We start from the raw sequence: 17,642 nt of genomic DNA, 5'->3' as shown, positions 1-17,642 counted from the left end.
CCTGACTTCTCCGAATTTTGGTTTCCTCTTTCCTCAAGTGGGTGTAATATTTTCTTCCCACCTAATCTCATAAGATTGTTATAAAAACCCAGTGAGATGATGGTTATGGCAGGACTGAAAACACTCTAAACAGTGAGGCCCAGCATCCCTGTGAGCGCTGGCTTTTGTAGAATGCTGTTTACCAGCCACGATGACATGCTCTGCTTGCTTACATTCAAGCATTTCACCTCACAACAATCTTGCCAGTATAAACTGTTATTCCACTTCTTTAGATGAAGAAACATGCAGAGGCATGGTCATTTGCTGGAGGTCACACATCTAGTAAGTGGTCAACTTGGATTTGAACAAGGCTTGCTGGAGTCCAACAGCCAATTTCCTTAACCACTCTGCCACTCTTGGACCTTAGTAAGTAGCCAGTGCCTTTTCACACACCCAAATGAAATGAAGTCTTCTTCCCAGTATTAAGTGACATTGTATTCGTCGGCTTGGGCTGCCGTAACTGAATACTACCACAGACTGGGAGGCTTAAACAGCAGAAATTTATTTTCCCACAGTTGTGGAAGCTGGAAGTTTGGGGTCCAGGTGCCTGCAAGGGTGGTTTCTGGGGAGGCCTCTCTTCCTGGCTTGCAGACGGCTGCCTTCTCACATGGCTTTTGCTCTGTGCATGTGCACTCCTGGCTTCTCTTCCTCTTCTTAGAAGGACACAAGTCCTGTCGATTAGGGACCCACCCTTATGACCTCATTTAACTTTACTTGCCTCCCTAATGGCCATACCTCCAAATACAGTCACATTGCGGGTTAGGGTTTCAACATATGGATTTGGGGGTTGGGGAAGGGACACAATTCAGTGCATAATAGACATGTAATCAACAAATACTCCAAAAAAAATAACAAGTTTATCTACTTTTTTTCCACAAAGAGAGATTTTTCTAAAATTCCATCAGCCCCTGCCACAAAATTCTTCAGATCTGAATCCTGCCCAGATAACTGTTCTCCCATAATGCCAAGCAGTTCTGCCGTAAAGGAATGAAGTGGGTTTCGCACACAATATTTAAAGTGTTACTGCTCTCTCCCTCCTGCTTAGGCGCATTCTGAAGAAGTGAAAGGTCTTTCCCTTCTCCCCCTCTTGCCAAGCATTCCTATTTATAGTTTCTGGCGCTGGCAGGTCTGAGAAGTCAAGAGATTTCAAATCACTTCCACGGTTTTGCAGCATGTTCCCCTACCCCCACCCCCACAGCCATTAGAAACTATTATTGCTGGTTCCCATGGGGTAAGGGAGTGAGGAGGAGAGAAACAAAGAGAAAGATTTGAGCATGCAAAGCTACAGGTTTGTTTGTTTTTTTCTTAAAGCCTCAGAAGAAAATAAATTGTGCTTTTACGCCTGTAGTGTATTTTGCTTAGGTCTGCTCATAACCAAGCCTTCCTTGTTTGTTCCTGAAAACTTAGAGAAAAAGTTTCATGCTGACTCCATCCTTGAACCCTACTTCACAGAGATGCTGATGAGTCCGGGGGCAAAGAGAGAAAGGCTGGAAAGGTTTGTTGCCTGGATGCCAGAAACCGTTAAAGGGTTTTACAATTCATCTCTTTACTCCTAGCGGCACATGATAAATTACCAGCATCAATCTATCTAATGCTATCAGGCTTCAGAACTTGTGAGCCATATGTTCACGTCATTGCTTTGTGCAAATAGATACTCTAAATATGCACTGATCTGGCACATTTCATGTGTATTTATCAAAATGGTCTTTTATCTCCCAACACATATATTAATAAAAATAATACTGAATAATACCAAGTTTCATCCATGCACAAGATTCAAAACTCTAGGTTTCCGAATTTAATGAAGGCTATTTGTAATAATAAAAAGAAAAGACAAAAACTAGCCCAGTAACCAGAAGTTCTTAGAGAAGATAGAATAAAGTTTGTATCTTATAGTTTTTATAGATGGATGGTAGAGGAAAGGTAGAAATATGGTTGAATTTGATTTATTCCTGATAAAAATTCTGGATTGGGTGTTCAGCCATCTGAGGCAAGAACAAACATTGTTTACTCTGAGTACCGAGTCTGTGTGATGGTGAAATAAGTCACACCCCATATTTACTCGTAGTACTAATCGCACATTTTCTGGAAAATAAATTAATATATTTTTAAATTTTATTTATTACTAATACTTCCTCCCTGGTTACCATAGGCAACAATAGAAGCTATGAGCTTCTATTAATGCAGCAATACTAATAGTTGCATTTCAAGTCAACAAATACTAAGTTAGAAAAAAAGAGCGGGACTTCCGGAAAAATGGCAGCGTGAGGTGAGCCTCTGTAAAGCTCCCCTGGAATTTACAACGAATCGAACAACAAAAACTCCACAAAGGACTCCCTGCACAGCACACAGGCAACACGAAGAGGCCCACTACCGACTGAAATCACCTACAGGTGGGAGATTCGCGCGAGTGGAGGGAGGAGGAAACGGAGAAGTGCGCGGAGACGGAGCCGCGCGGGCGGAGGACGCAGACCTAGCTCAGTGCGCCGAGCTCGCTGCTTCCCGGAACTAACGCAGCTGCGGGAGAGGGAAGAACACGGGCTGCTAGGGCTCCGCCAGGGCTCCACAGGGCTGAGGGGACAGCATATAACACGGCTGAACCCAACGCTCACGGCAGAGACCACGGAGAAAAGACTGAGGGAAAAAGGCTGAAAACGGTGGTTTAAGCCCGCACTGCCGAGCAGAGAACGGAGCCTTAGGCACTGAGACCAGCCGCCCCCTCCCACCCCTCCCAGAGCTCGCCCCGCCCCCACCTGCCCGGTGCTAAAAGCGAAACAGTAGCAGTGTCAGATCAAAACAACAGAAAATTTGCTGTTTTGAGAACTGTGGACTGCAAACACAATTTCACAGCCCAACTAGTTCCAGCAAAGGGGAGAGAGCTGTGGAAGCAGGACGGGCTGTGGTGGTGGTTGCCGCCATTGCTCTGGGCCACCTCTCACAACTCACCCCGCCTCTGACCCCACCTATCTGGGCGGATCCCTGCAGGAGTAAACAGAACTGCTGAAATATACGGGCTCTGAATCAGGAGCTGGAAGAGCTTTGGAACATCAAAAGCTCTCCGCATACCCACCGGGACACTGCGCCCTGTGACCTAGACGAACTATTAACAGAGGAGAAGCCCGTCTCCCAGGGAATCCCCCCATTGTGTGAGAAGTTGGAATAGTGCAGAGAAAACATAGCACTACTGTGTGGGAGAAGGAAAATAAGTTGCAGTTGGAGAAATAATAAAACATTCTACCAACAAGTACTGGCAAACAAAAGAAAGACCGCTTTCTATCAACCTGTTGCAGAAGCCACTCCTGTAGATGTCTAGGAAGAGAAATAGTAAACCAGTAATCGCCATGAATAACCAAGGCAACAAGATAACTCAGGAAGAAAGTGAAAAATCTCCAGAGAAGGCACTTAAAGATACAGAAATATGTGACTTAAATGACAGAAAATTCAAGATTGCAGTTCTGAAAAAACTCAACGAGATACAAGAAAACACAGATAGGCAGTTAAAGGAACTCAGAAACTCAATCAAAGAACAGCATGAGCATTTTACGAAAGAGATTGAAATCTTAAAAAAGAACCAAATAGAATTTCTGGAGATTAAGAACTCAATAGAAGAAATTAAGAATGAAATAACCAGCTTAGGTAGTAGAGTTGACCAGATGGAGGAAAGAGTCAGTGACATCGAAGATAGAAACCTGGAAATGACACAGAGAGAAGAAGAAAGAGACTTGAGACTTAAAAGAAATGAAAGAACTCTACAAGAACTTTCTGACTCCATCAGAAAGAGCAATATAAGAATAATGGGCATACCAGAAGGAGAAGAAAGAGAGAAGGGAACAGAGAATATATTCAAACAAATTGTCGATGAGAACTTCCCAAATTTGTGGACAGAACTGGACCCTCGAATCCAAGAAGCAAATAGAACACCTAGTTACCTCAATCCCAACAGACCTTCTCCAAGGCACATTGTATTGAAGCTGTCTAAAATCAACGACAAAGAAAGAATCCTCAAGGCAGCCAGGGAAAAGAAGACGGTAACTTACAAAGGAAAGCCCATTAGATTATCATCAGATTTTTCAGCAGAAACTCTACAAGCCAGGAGGGAGTGGAACCAAATATTCAAACTATTGAAAGAGAGAAATCATGAGCCAAGAATAATATATCCAGCAAAGATATCCTTTAGATATGAAGGAGGAATAAAGACCTTTCCAGACATACAGAAGCTGAGGGAATTTTCTAATACACGACCTGCACTACAAGAAATACTAAAGGAGGCTATTCGACCACCATCAACAGGGACAATTTGTGGCAACCAAAACTCAAAAAGGGGGAGAGTAAAGGCCTGAACCGGAATATGGGAATGGAGAGAGTAAGCGTGCTGAAGAAAATGGAATACTCTAAATATCAAACTTTCTTTTACATAAACTTAAGGGTAACCACTCAAAAAAAATCCAGAACTGAAATATATACTGAAATAAGAGAAGAAACAGAGGGAAACATCATAGAATACCACCACACAGAAATAATAGACAACAACAAAAAGGCAAAGAAACAATGGAGACACAGCCTTACCAGAAAACTAAAGATAGAATGACAGGAAATCCTCACATATCAATAATCACCCTAAATGTAAATGGACTGAACTCACCAATAAAAGGGCACAGAGTAGCAGATTGGATCAAAAAACTAAACCCAACCATATGCTGTCTCCAAGAGACACATCTCAGCTACAAGGACAAGCACAGACTCAAAGTGAAAGGGTGGAAATTGACACTCCAAGCAAATGGTACCCAGAGAAAATCAGGTGTAGCCATAATGATATCAGATGAAACAGACTTCAAGGTGAAAAAGATAACAAGAGATAAAGATGGACATTTCATAATGGTGAAGGGGACTGTACAAGAAGAAGACATAACAGTCATCAATATTTATGCCCCCAATCAGGGAGCACCGAAATACACCAAGCAACTACTAACAGAACTAAAGGGAGAAATTGACCAAAACACAATTATACTAGGGGACTTAAATACATCATTGACAGCTATGGATAGATCATCCAAACAGAAAATAAATAACGAAATAGTAGCCCTAAATGACACATTAGATGAAATGGACATAATTGACATTTATAGAGCACTTCATCCTAAAACATAAGACTATACATTCTTTTCTGGTGTACACGGAACATTCTCAAGGATAGACCATATATTGGGACATAAAATCAGTCTCAACAAATTTAAGAAGATTGAAATCATACCATGCATATTCTCTGATCACAAGGCTTTGAAATTGGATATCAACTGTAAAAAGAAAGCGGGAAAAAACACAAATACATGGAGATTAAACAACATACTTTTAAAGAAGGACTGGGTCAAAGAAGAAATTAGAGGAGAGATCAAAAGATACATAGAAACAAATGACAATGAAAATACATCCTACCAAAATTTCTGGGATGCAGCGAAAGCAGTTTTAAGAGGGAAATTTATCTCATTACAGGCCTATCTCAAGAAACAAGAAAACTCCCAAATAAATAACCTCATGTTACATCTTAAAGAACTAGAAAAAGAAGAACAAGTAAAACCCAAGGTCAGCAGAAGAAAGGAAATAATAAAAATTAAAGCAGAAATAAATGAAATAGAGAACAAAAAGACAATAGAAAAAATTAATGTGACAAAGAGCTGGTTCTTTGAAAAGATTAACAAAATTGACAAACCCTTGGCTAGACTTACTAAGATAAAAAGAGAGAAGACACTGATTAACAAAATCAGAAACGTAAAAGGGGAAGTTATCACGGACACCACAGAAATACAAAGGATCATCCAAGAATACTATGAAGGACTATATGCCACCAAATTCAACAACCTAGAAGAAATGGACAAGTTCTTAGAAACATATAGCCTTCCAAGGCTGAACCATGAAGAACTGGAAAATCTAAACAGACCGATCACCAGTAACGAAATTGAATCAGTCATCCAAAACCTTCCCAAAAGCAAAAGTCCGGGACCAGATGGCTTCACTAGTGAATTCTACCAAACCTTCAAAGAGGATCTAATACCAATTCTGCACAAACTCTTCCAAAAAATTGAAGAAGAGACAGTACTCCCTAACTCATTTTATGAGGCCAACATCACCCTGATACCAAAACCTGGTAAGGACAGCACAAAAAAAGAAAACTACAGACCAATATCTCTAATGAATACCGATGCAAAAATCCTAAATAAAATTCTAGCAAATCGAATACAACAATGCATTAAAAAGATTATTCATCACGACCAAGTGGGGTTCATCCCCGGGGCACAAGGATGGTTCAACATCCGCAAATCCATCAATGTGATACATCACATAAACAAAATAAAGGACAAAAATCATATGATTATATCAATTGATGCAGAAAAAGCATTTGACAAGATACAACATCCATTTATGATTAAAACACTTAATAAAATGGGTATAGAAGGAAAATACCTTAACATAATAAAGGCCATATATGACAAGCCCTCTGCTAATCTCATAATTAATGGAGAAAAGCTGAAGCCCTTTGCTCTACGTTCAGGAACACGACAAGGATGTCCCCTATCACCTCTGCTTTTCAACATAGTGTTGGAAGTCCTCGCCAGAGCAATCAGGCAAGAGAAAGAAATAAAAGGCATCCAAATTGGGAATGAAGAAGTTAAATTATCACTCTTTGCAGATGACATGATGCTATATATAGAAAACCCTAAAGACTCCACCAAAAAGCTACTAGAAACAATCAACGAATACAGTAAAGTTGCCGGCTACAAAATCAACGCACAAAAGTCCATTGCCTTCCTATATACTAACAATGAAATCTCAGAAAAAGAAATACAAAAAACAATTCCTTTTGCAATTGCAGCAAAAAGAATAAAATACCTAGGAATAAACTTAACCAAGGATGTGAAAGACCTATATGCTGAAAACTATAAGACATTTTTGAAAGAAATTGAAGAAGACACAAAGAAATGGAAAGACATTCCATGCTCATGGATTGGAAGAATCAACATAGTTAAAATGGCCATATTACCCAAAGCAATATACAGATTCAATGCAATCCCCATCAAAATCCCAATGGCATATTTTAAAGAAATAGAACAAAAAATCATCAGATTTGTTTGGAACCACAAAAGACCCCGAATAGCCAAAGCAATCTTAAGAAAAAAGAACTATAATGGAGGTATCACACTTCCTGACTTTGGCCTGTACTACAGGGCCACAATAATCAAAACAGCATGGTATTGGCAGAAAAACAGACACATAGACCAATGGAATAGAATTGAGAACCCAGAAATAAAACCACATAAATATGGACAGATAATTTTTGACAAAGAAGCTAAAAACATACAATGGAGCAAAGACAGCCTCTTCAATAAATGGTGCTGGGAGAATTGGATAGCCACGTGCAAAAGAATGAAACTGGACTGCTATTTGTCCCCATGTACCAAAGTCAATTCAAAATGGATCAAAGACTTAAGCATAAGACCTGAAACAATAAACTGCATAGAAGAAAACATAGGTACTAAACTTATGGACCTTGGGTTCAAAGAGCATTTTATGAACTTGACTCCAAAGGCAATGGAAGTAAAAGCTAAAATAAACGAATGGGACTATATGAAACTTAAAAGCTTCTGCACAGCAAAAGAAACCATTGACAAAATAAAGAGGCCACCAACTGAATGGGAGAAGATTTTTGCTAACAGTGCCTCCGATAAGGGGCTAGTATCCAGAATATACAAGGAACTCATGCAACTCAACAACAAAAAAACAAACAACCCAATTGAAAAATGGGCAGAGGACTTGAAGAGACATTTCTCCAAAGAGGACATACAAATGGCAAATAAACATATGAAAAAATGCTCAACATCACTAATCATCAGAGAAATGCAAATCAAAACCACAATGAGATATCACCTCACCCCAGTCAGAATGGCTATCATCAACAAGACAAATAGTAACAAATGTTGGAGAGGTTGTGGAGAAAAAGGAACCCTCATACACTGTTGGTGGGAATGCAGACTGGTGCAGCCGTTATGGAAGGCAGTGTGGAGGTTCCTCAAAGAATTACGAATAGAATTGCCGTATGACCCAGCAATCCCTCTCCTGGGTATCTACCCAAAAAATCTGAAAACATTTAGAGATAAAGACACGTGTGCTCCAATGTTCATTGCAGCTTTGTTTACGGTGGCCAAGACATGGAAACAACCAAAATGTCCTTCGATAGATGAATGGATAATGAAGTTGTGGTACATATACACAATGGAATACTATTCGGCAGTGAGAAAAGATGATATAGGAACATTTGTGACAACATGGATGGATATTGAGAGAGTAATGCTGAGCGAAACAAGCAGAAAAAGCAGAGAACCATGTGATTTCACTGATATGTGGTATATAAACCAAAAACAACAAAAGAACAAGACAAACAAATGAGAAACAGAAACTCATAGACACGGACAATAGTTTAGTGGTTGCCAGAGGGTAAGGGGGGTGGGGGGTGGTGGGGGGGGTGAGGGTAAGGGGGATCGAATATATGGTGATGGAAGAACTGACTCTGGGTGATGAACATACAATGGGATTTATAGATGATGTAATACAGAATTGTACACCTGAAATCTATGTAATTTTACTAACAATTGTCACCCCAATAAATTTAATTTAAAAAAAAAAAAAAAAAAAAAAGAGCGGAAGGAATATATGTCAAATTGGCAACACTGATTATTGCTTAGGCCTAATTTCTATAGGTCATTATAATTCCTTTTCAAAGATTTGAATTCATAGAATTTTATTAGAAAACACTTAAAACTGCTTTAATTTTTTAATTTGGGGAAAATTTTAAATAATAGAGAAAAATGTAACGTGCATGCATACTTTTCAACCAAAATGAACAAATGTTAACATTTTATCAACTTTTCTTTAAGTCTTTCCTATAAAATGGATGACAAAAGTTACAGATAAAGTTGAAATGCCCTCTCTATGTCTTGCAAGTCTGCCTCCCAGAGGTGACCACCATTAGGCATTTGGAATGTATCCTTCAGCCACACAAATATGTAGCCATCAATTATGTAAGATGTTGCTTTGTATATCTTTAAACAGGTACATAAACATCTTAGCCCACCATTCTTCAACTTAATTTTTCATTCTTATTGTGCTTTCTGGAAGGCTTTCCTCCTGTGTAACTCTGGCATTTTAAAAGTGTGTATTTTTTAACAATTTACATTTTTACTTTAATTAGCAGGATAAGACATTAAATAACCTTTGTAAGTCAGAATCACTGAGAGACACCTATAGTCCAGACACTTTACAGAATATTATCAGAGAAAGCCACCCCCTTGATGTCTCTGTTTGGGACCCCCTAAAACAAGGACTAGGCTATAATCATTCTTCCAGGAGAATCCCAGGAAGCAAGAGTGAGGAAGTGGGGCGTGAGGAAGCCAGTATAAATGTGCATTACCGGAACTACCATTGGGTGGGGGCAACGGGGACTCAATTCCGCTAGGATCTCTTGAAAAGCACATGAAACACTACCCAGAATTGTCTGGCTGAAGCAAGCGCCTCTTCCCCACTCGTTGAAGATGGCAGTTGGGACATTAGTCCCTCACTCATTTGGGCTGCACCTTCAGTGGGCCATGCGAGCATCGGGAAAGGCTCTGAAGCAGAGCAGGAAGGATACACAGAATCCTCTTTAGTAAGATGCAGCCAGCCAGGGTGGATCTGAACTCACCCAGAACTGCTGGGCCATCAGAACCTGGCTTCCAGCTAGGACCACAAAGACTGGGCAACAGATAATGGCAGGCCTCTTTCTTCCTTACAAATGAATCCGATTTGACTACACAAAGTAGGCCTGCCCTGCTTCCTCAAATTCAACAAATGATGGGAAAAGCAAGTTTTCCAATTCTTGAGAGCTGTCTCAGTCGGAAAATTCCAAATAAAGAGTCACCATCTTTGAAATCACTCATCTCTTATGGCCCAAATGCCAACCAAAAAAATCAGTTCATTTAGTCCACTTATTTTACCACTTTCTTTCCTATAAGTAGAATGAAAGAACAGCTACCCAGTAGTGTGAGAAAGTCAACAGTATCTTACTCACTGGCCTATACTAGACTACAGTTAAAGGGAATGAGACACAGCTATTTCTAAACTCCAGCACATAATAGATGCTCAGTAAATATATTGTGAACTGTTAACTCCACTTTGTGCCTAAAATGCCAGCTTTACTTAACATTACTCTTCAAGAGATGAGTCCATAACCTGAGAGGGTTTCATGCACCATCCGAGTCACCCATTGCTCTCATTCCCATTTCCTGGGCAATCATAGGGCAGTGGATGGGTACGTCGTGAAAAATAAAGGGGTCCATAACAAAGGTTCTATGCCAGGCAAAGGGCAACAGTGGGGATTCAGCATGGAGGGGAGAAGAGACGTTGGCAATGAAGGGTAGTAGCTCAAAGGACGAGAGGGTGAGCTTAGGAAGTTTTGTGAGCTGTTACTGGCAAAAGTTTCTGTATCTTCACAATTTTACTTGAGGGTCCACTGTGATCTTCCTTATGTGCAAAGGTAGTTTAGTCCAGTGGTCTTTGGGATATGATACCTTCTTTGTTCAGAGCCTTTTTGTTATTTGTCATTATCACGAAGATGGCCTAAACCTATGAGACAATCTGTGCTCAGTCCAGCTATGTCAGCCCTTCCAAAATTCTGCAGGGCAGTGATCACATCAGCTGACATTCACTGTGGTACCCAGCATATTTGCAGTTCTCAATGAACCCAGGAAACTGTCCTTTCACTCAATCAAGAGGGCATTTCTTTTGATTAAACATGCCAGGCTTCCAAAGCCAAAGGGAAACACAAGATTATAGTAATTATCCGGACAACTCTGGGGTAATCTCACTTTTGCCTAAGTGTGATCCTTACATTAATTACCTTGATAGCTAGAGAGAGACCTTATTCTTGGAAGTGCAACATTATAGGACTAAAAAGAGATCTAAGAAGGTCATTTATCATCAGGATAATAGGCTCAATTATCTGGTACTAAAAGAGACCTCTAACCTTTCATGCTTTGTGGGTAGAAAAGTAGGTTTCTCAGCATCTTCCCCCTCAGTCCATCTTACCGCTAAGGATCAAGTGCACTTACGGTTTTCTAGTTATTAACTTCTTCCCCAACTAAGGCATCCAAAAATGAAATCCTCATCAGATCCTACAAAACCATGAGGCGTCCCTTAAGAAGAAAGACAATATAAAGTGCCCTTTGATTCCTGTCTATAATACTACCACTTATTTTATTTAGGTATAATCTGATATTAGACTTTGAAATGGTGAGTCAAGTAATACAAAAGTCTGAGCTCTTCTAAACTCTAACACCTGTTTTCAGCTGGCAGTTTTTCCTCAATACTCTTAAAATTTCAGGTAATAGTCTGTAACTGCAATATTTTGTAACTGAAATATTCTGTAAGATTCAGGAGAAGACTGATTTGATTTTTTTTATTTAATCAATAAGGTTCAAATGTATTTTTGATTTACTGGGCTCCAAGGAATCCTCTGAATTTATATTAGAGCAGCGTATTATAGGAAACAAGGACTGTCACTGATAAAGGATACCACCATCCACAGAATCCCTCCATGTTTCCCCCTTCTGGCTGTAAAAAGCGTCCATCATGCCTAGTCAGTTATCCTTATATAACATCTCAACACTTTTCTCAGGTTCAAAGAAAGATGCCAGAATATTTGTTTAAAGTTTTTTTTTCTTGAAGAACTAACTCTATACTGTATGTACGCATAGATGGCTTAGAGGTATAACTACTTTTTATACTAAAGACTAAATACACAATGAAACATTCCCTTTGCAACTTGGTAGGTATCTTTTTCAAGATTCAAAAAATTTTCCAGGTATGGGTTTTCACAGATTCCATTTATCTAAACATGATGTTCAAGCAAAAGGACCAAGTGCACTTATGGTTTGCTAGTTATTAAAGGAAAATGTTTGTTTTTTTAACTTCACAATGTTGCCATTTCGCAGAACACTTTCTATAGACAGGTACTATGCCACATAATTTCATAGGTTAACCTATTTAATTCTCAACTATCTTGTGAGCCAGGTATATTTATTTCTATATTGTAGATGAGCAAACTGATGCTTGGAGCAATTCAGTTACTTGCCCAGAGAGTAAAAGGGCTGGGGCTGGGATCAGAACCAGGTCTATTATTATTCAAAAGCCAGGTTTGCAAATAACCTTTGTGTTCAGTGTATCAGTTGTGCTTCCTTTAACATATAAACCCACATGCAAATCTACTCACTTTCTAGATTAACTGTAGGGTAGTGCTAGGTAGACTGACATAAGTGCCGTCCTCTGCATAGCAATATTTAGTGACTTTTCATAATGCATTTTCATACGCCTGACAACATCATCTTATTTTGGACTTCATTTAGAAATAATGATGAATATTAATAAGTGCTCAAGGCACAGTGTCTTTTCTTATGAGAGCCTTGTCACATAAGTGAGTGAACTTCTACAACGTTGGTTCAAAATGGAAATGTGCACATAAATACTGAAGTGGGGAGATGTGAGTTCCCAGGGCTCTGTAATTTCAGTGCAACTTCCCGAACTACCCCTTATCTCTGATGAGAGTTTGGGGAAACCCTATATTTTCTGGGGAGAGCCATTCATCAGCCAGGAACTTTCTATCATAGAAGAATTAACTAAGTCTCATTCTGTGAATTGGGACATCCTATCTGTTCTCTGCTACTTAATATTTTAAGGAGACTCATTCCAAGGAATGCCAAAGATTGTCAGCAAACCACCAAAAGTAGGAGAGAAGCCTGGAACAAAGTCTCCTTCACAGCCTCAGAAGGGACAAACCGTGCCCACACCTGATCTTGGACTTCTAGCCTCTGAAACTAAGAAAATACCGTGTTTCCCCGAAAATAAGACCTAGCCGGACAATCAGCTCTAATTTGTCCTTTGGAGCAAAAATTAATATAAGACCTGGTATTGTATTGTATTGTATTGTATTGTATTGTATTGTATTGTATTGTATTGTATTGTATTGTATTGTATTGTATTGTATTGTATTGTATTATAATTATATTAGACCCAGTTTTATATTATAGTAAAATAAGACCGGATCTTATATTAATTTTTGCTCCAAAAGACGCATTAGAGCTGATTGTCCGGCCAGGTCTTATTTTCGGGGAAACATGGTAAGCATCTGTTGTTTAAGCCACCCCACCCCACCCCCTCACCCCGCCATGTAGTACTGTGTTATGAGAGCCCTAGCACACTAATACAGAGCCATGGCCAGTCTTGCCTGAAGTTAACTCAGCTTAGAATTTTCAACTTCCTGAACCAATAATTTTTTTATACTTAATCCAATTTGATTGAGTTTCTAGTACTTGCTATGTAACATACCTCACAAATACCCCCATCATCAACATACAGAGCATCAGAGGAAGGGGACAAAATGTAATGGGAATAAAACCTAGGATAGGTTGAAGGAGCTGGGGCTGTTTAACCAGCTGAATGACAACTTATAGGAAGGAAGTAAAGCAGGAGTGGGGCTATTTTCACATAAACTCCAGGAGAGCAGGAGCATGTTCCATGGGGTTCCCTGCTGTATCTCCAGTGCCTTCACATAGTAGATGCTCTGTACATATTTGATGAACAATGAAATGAAAATCTCAGAGTCCTGGAGACAACCAAGATGGCGCAATAGGTAAACGCTGTGTTTACCTTCTCACAACCATATCAAAATTACAACTAATCTACAAAACAACCACTATTGAGAATCACCTAAAATCAAGCTGAACTGAAGCCTTTCAACTAAGGACGTGCAGATGAAGCCACCTCCAGACTGGTAGGAGGGGCAGAGATGTAGAACAGGCTGGTCCCACACCTGCATGTGACCATTAAAGATCGGGAGGGCTATTTCAGCTGTTTAGGTCCCCCCATACCCTAAAGGAGCGGGAGATACCAGCCCCACCCCAGCCCAGGGTTCCAGTGCCTGGGAGAGAAGTCCCCATAATTTCTGGTTGTGAAAACCAGTGGAGATTGTGACTGAGTGAGACTGAGTGCGGCTGCACTCCCAGGTTTTCCTCATAAAGGGAATGTGCACGGACTTACCCACCAACCAAATCACTCACTCTGAGATCCAGCGCTGGGGCAGCAGCTGTAAAGGCAGCGGGGATAAATGGTGGGGAATTGAGTCGTCTGGCTTGAGACGGGGCTGGAGAGGTGGCTTTCTCCTGAACAGGGGAGCTGGTGGAAGCCATTGTTTCTTTGTTGAGCCCTCCCCCTTCCCAGCATGCAAACACAGGCAGCTGCCATATCTGAGTCTCCACAGTTCGTTTCCCCTGCCCTGGTGATTCAAGACCCTGCCGCGCTTTCAGGCACACTCAGGCTGCTTCCAGTGGCTTTTTTGTGCAGACTGCCTACCTTAACTCAAGCTGCAGACTTTCCTAGGGTCTCTCAAAGGTTCACAGAACACAGACAAGCAGCATCTGGCTTGAGCATGCCCTGTACCTCTGGCTGAGCAGCCCTAATCTGGCACTAGCGGCAGCTGGCCTTGGCTCGTGGCCTGGCCAATCTGCACTGCATGGATGGCAGCCATCTGCAGATTTCTTTCTGGCTCCCACTGGGTGGCTCCAGGTGGGGCACGGGCTGTGGCTGAAGTAGATCTACAGCAGATCCCCTCCAAGGTTGTCCTGGGATTGGTGCCCCCAGTGACCAGCTTCAAAACGAGCTGGAGCATCACCCAGCCACCTGCAAGATGACACATGGATTGAGCAGGCACCAGAGTACTGCTGAGGCAGATCCTTCTTTGTAGGATCAGTCCCTGCACAACAACTCTTCCACTGTAGTCAAGGCCAGTCCTCACAACCAGTGAGCCCAAGGGTCAGTCCCTCACATTGATGTGCAATTATCAACCAAGGCTTAACTACCGAAGGAGGGCACACACAACCCACACAAAGGACACATCTGGAGCGCATGGCTCAGGTGACCAGAAAGATTGTGCCACTAAACCCCACAGCACACCTACTACTTAAGGCCACTCTACTAAGACTGGAAGACATAGCAACCCTACCTAATACACTGAAACAAACACAGGGAGGCGGCCAAAATGGGGAGACAAATATGTCCCAAATAAAAGAACAGAACAAAGCTCCAGAAGAAGAACTAAGCAAAACAAAGATAAACAATCTGTCAGACGCAGAGTTCCAAACACTGGTTATAAGAATGCTCAATTATCTCAAGGAGAACTTCAGCAGAGAGATAGGAAGCATAAAAATGGAGAAGGAAACCATAAAAAAAAACAGTCAGAAATAAAGGATACAATAATGGAAATGAAGACTATATTACAGGGAATCAACAGTAGATTAGATGAAGCAGAGGATCTAATCAGTGATGTAGACGATAAAGTAGCAGAAAACACACCCAACCAGAATAGCAAAAAGAAAAAACAATCCTCAGCCAGCCTGGTGGTTCAGGCAGTTGGAGCTCCACGCTCCTAACGCCAAAGGCTGCCGGTTCGATTCCCACATGGACCAGTGGGCTCTCAACCACAAGGCTGCTGGTTCGACTCCTCAGCACCCACAAGGGATGGTGGGCTCCACCCACTACAACTAAGATTGAACACAGCACCTTGAGCTGAGCTGCCGCTGAGCTCCCAGATGGTTCAGTTGATTGGAGCCTGTCCTCACCACCACAAGGTTGCCGGTTCAACTCCACAAGAGATGGTGGGCTGCACCCCCTGCAACTAACAATGGCAATTGGACCTGGAGCTGAACTGCGCCCTCCACAACTACGATTGAAAGGACAACAACTTTACTTGGAAAAAATCCTGGAAGTACACACTGTTCCCCAATAAAGTCCCGTTCCCCTTTCCCAATAAAATCTTTTAAAAAGAAAGAAAGAAAGAAAGAAAGAAAGAAAGAAAGAAAGAAAGAAAGAAAGAAAGAAAGAAAGAAAGAAAGAAAAAGAAAAGAGTCCAAAAAATTGAGGAGAGTTCAAGGGGCCTCTGGGACAATATCAAGAATACAACATTCGCATTATAGGGGTACCAAAAGGAGAAGCGAGAGAGCAGGAACTGAAAACCTATTTGGAGAAATGACAGAAAACGTCCCTAACCTGGTGAAGGAAATGGACATACAAGCCCAGGAAACACAGAGAGCCCCAAACAAGATAAACCCAAAGAGGCCATCACCAAGACACATCATAATTAAAATGCTAAAAGTTAAATGCTTAAAAGCAGCAAGAGAAAAGCAGTTAGTTACTACAAGGGCACCCTCATAAGACTGTCAGCTGATTTTTCAACAGAAACTTTCTGAATACTGCACATCAGTTTGGGCTGGATTTGTCACTGTCACCGAGGATGGAGAACAGTGTTTTACAAACACTTTGTAGCCCAAGCTTGATTTACCCGTTACTACATTGTGGTCCACAAAAATAAAATTTCATGCAGGCAAGAAAACAGTGACAGGAAGTATTCCAAGTGATGAAAAGCAATGACATACAAGCAAGATTGCTCTACGCAGCAAGGCTGTCATTTAGAATTGAAGAACAAGTAAGGAGCTTCCCAGACAAGAAAAAGCTGAAGGAGTTCATCACCACCAAACCAGTATTACAAGGACTCTTAGAGGGACTTCTTTAAGATGGGAGGGGGGTTGAGGGTGGCTGAAAGGGGAAGGGATTAATAAGTACAAATTGGTTGTTACACAGTCATGGGGATGTAGGGTATCGCATAAGGAATATAGTCAATAATATTGTAATAACTATGTATGGTGCCAGATAGGTACTAGATCTATCTGGGTGATAGAAGGGAATGGGGTTGGGGTCATGGTAAAAAAGGTGAAGGCATTAAGAAATACAAATTGGCAGTTAATACAATATGGGGAATATAATCAACAATGTTGTAAAGAGCATGTAAGGTGCCAGATGGGCACCAGACTTATCAGGGAGATCACGTCATAAACTGTCTAGATGCCTCACCAATGTGCTATACACCTGAAGCTGAAGTAGAATAATGCTGAATGTCAACTATAACTAAATACATGGTATACATAATCACAGGATGTGAAGTACAACATAAGGAAGGTAGTCAATGGTATTGTAACAGCTATATAAGATGTCAGTGGGGTAGTAGCTTGGTGGGTGGGTTATCACTTATGAGGGGTTTAAATGTCTAACTATTACGTTACTTTGTACACCTGAAACTAATAAAAATAAATAAATGTTTAAAAAAAGAAATGCTAGAAAAAAGAGAAAGAATCTCAGAGTCCTTAGTTGCAAGCAATAGAACATGTTTAACAGAAGTAAGGTGGGGGAGGGTTTATTAAAAAGATATTGAGTAAACCAAATAATTGGTGGGATGACTGGGGACTTGATTAGAACACGCAACCACGGTGATGATCAAATCATGCCACAAAACCAGTTGCCAGGACTTCACTGCTGCTGTCCCTGAATACTGCACATCACAATTTGGGCTGCATTTGTCACTGTCACCGAGGACGGAGAGCAGTGTTTTACAAACACTTTGTAGCCCAAGCTTGATTTACCCATTACCACATTCTGGTCCACAAAAATAAAATATTCATGTCTTCAGGGATTGA

The 17,642-nt window shown here is 40.8% G+C and overlaps 1 long non-coding RNA gene across 2 annotated transcripts in view; it reads left to right on the top strand.

The window, feature by feature from the left end:
* Positions 1–17,642, top strand: part of LOC141567243 (uncharacterized) — a 32,339-nt gene that overhangs the window by 10,652 nt on the left and 4,045 nt on the right. Inside the window, exon 3 of one of the 2 annotated variants that reach the window (XR_012489739.2) lies at positions 273–1,037. The exons of the other annotated variant lie outside the window; for it this stretch is intronic. This is a non-coding gene — a long non-coding RNA (uncharacterized LOC141567243). Of the gene's footprint in view, positions 1–272; positions 1,038–17,642 lie in introns of those variants that run through there. 2 annotated transcript variants of the gene reach the window in all.

This window comes from Rhinolophus sinicus, chromosome 5 (assembly GCF_057876585.1).
Source record: "Rhinolophus sinicus isolate RSI-liver-muscle chromosome 5, RSI-T2T, whole genome shotgun sequence".
NCBI classification, from domain to species: Eukaryota; Metazoa; Chordata; class Mammalia; order Chiroptera; family Rhinolophidae; genus Rhinolophus; species Rhinolophus sinicus.
The sequence above is the reverse complement of the archived record's forward strand: the minus strand, read 5'-3'. Positions and strand labels throughout refer to the sequence as shown.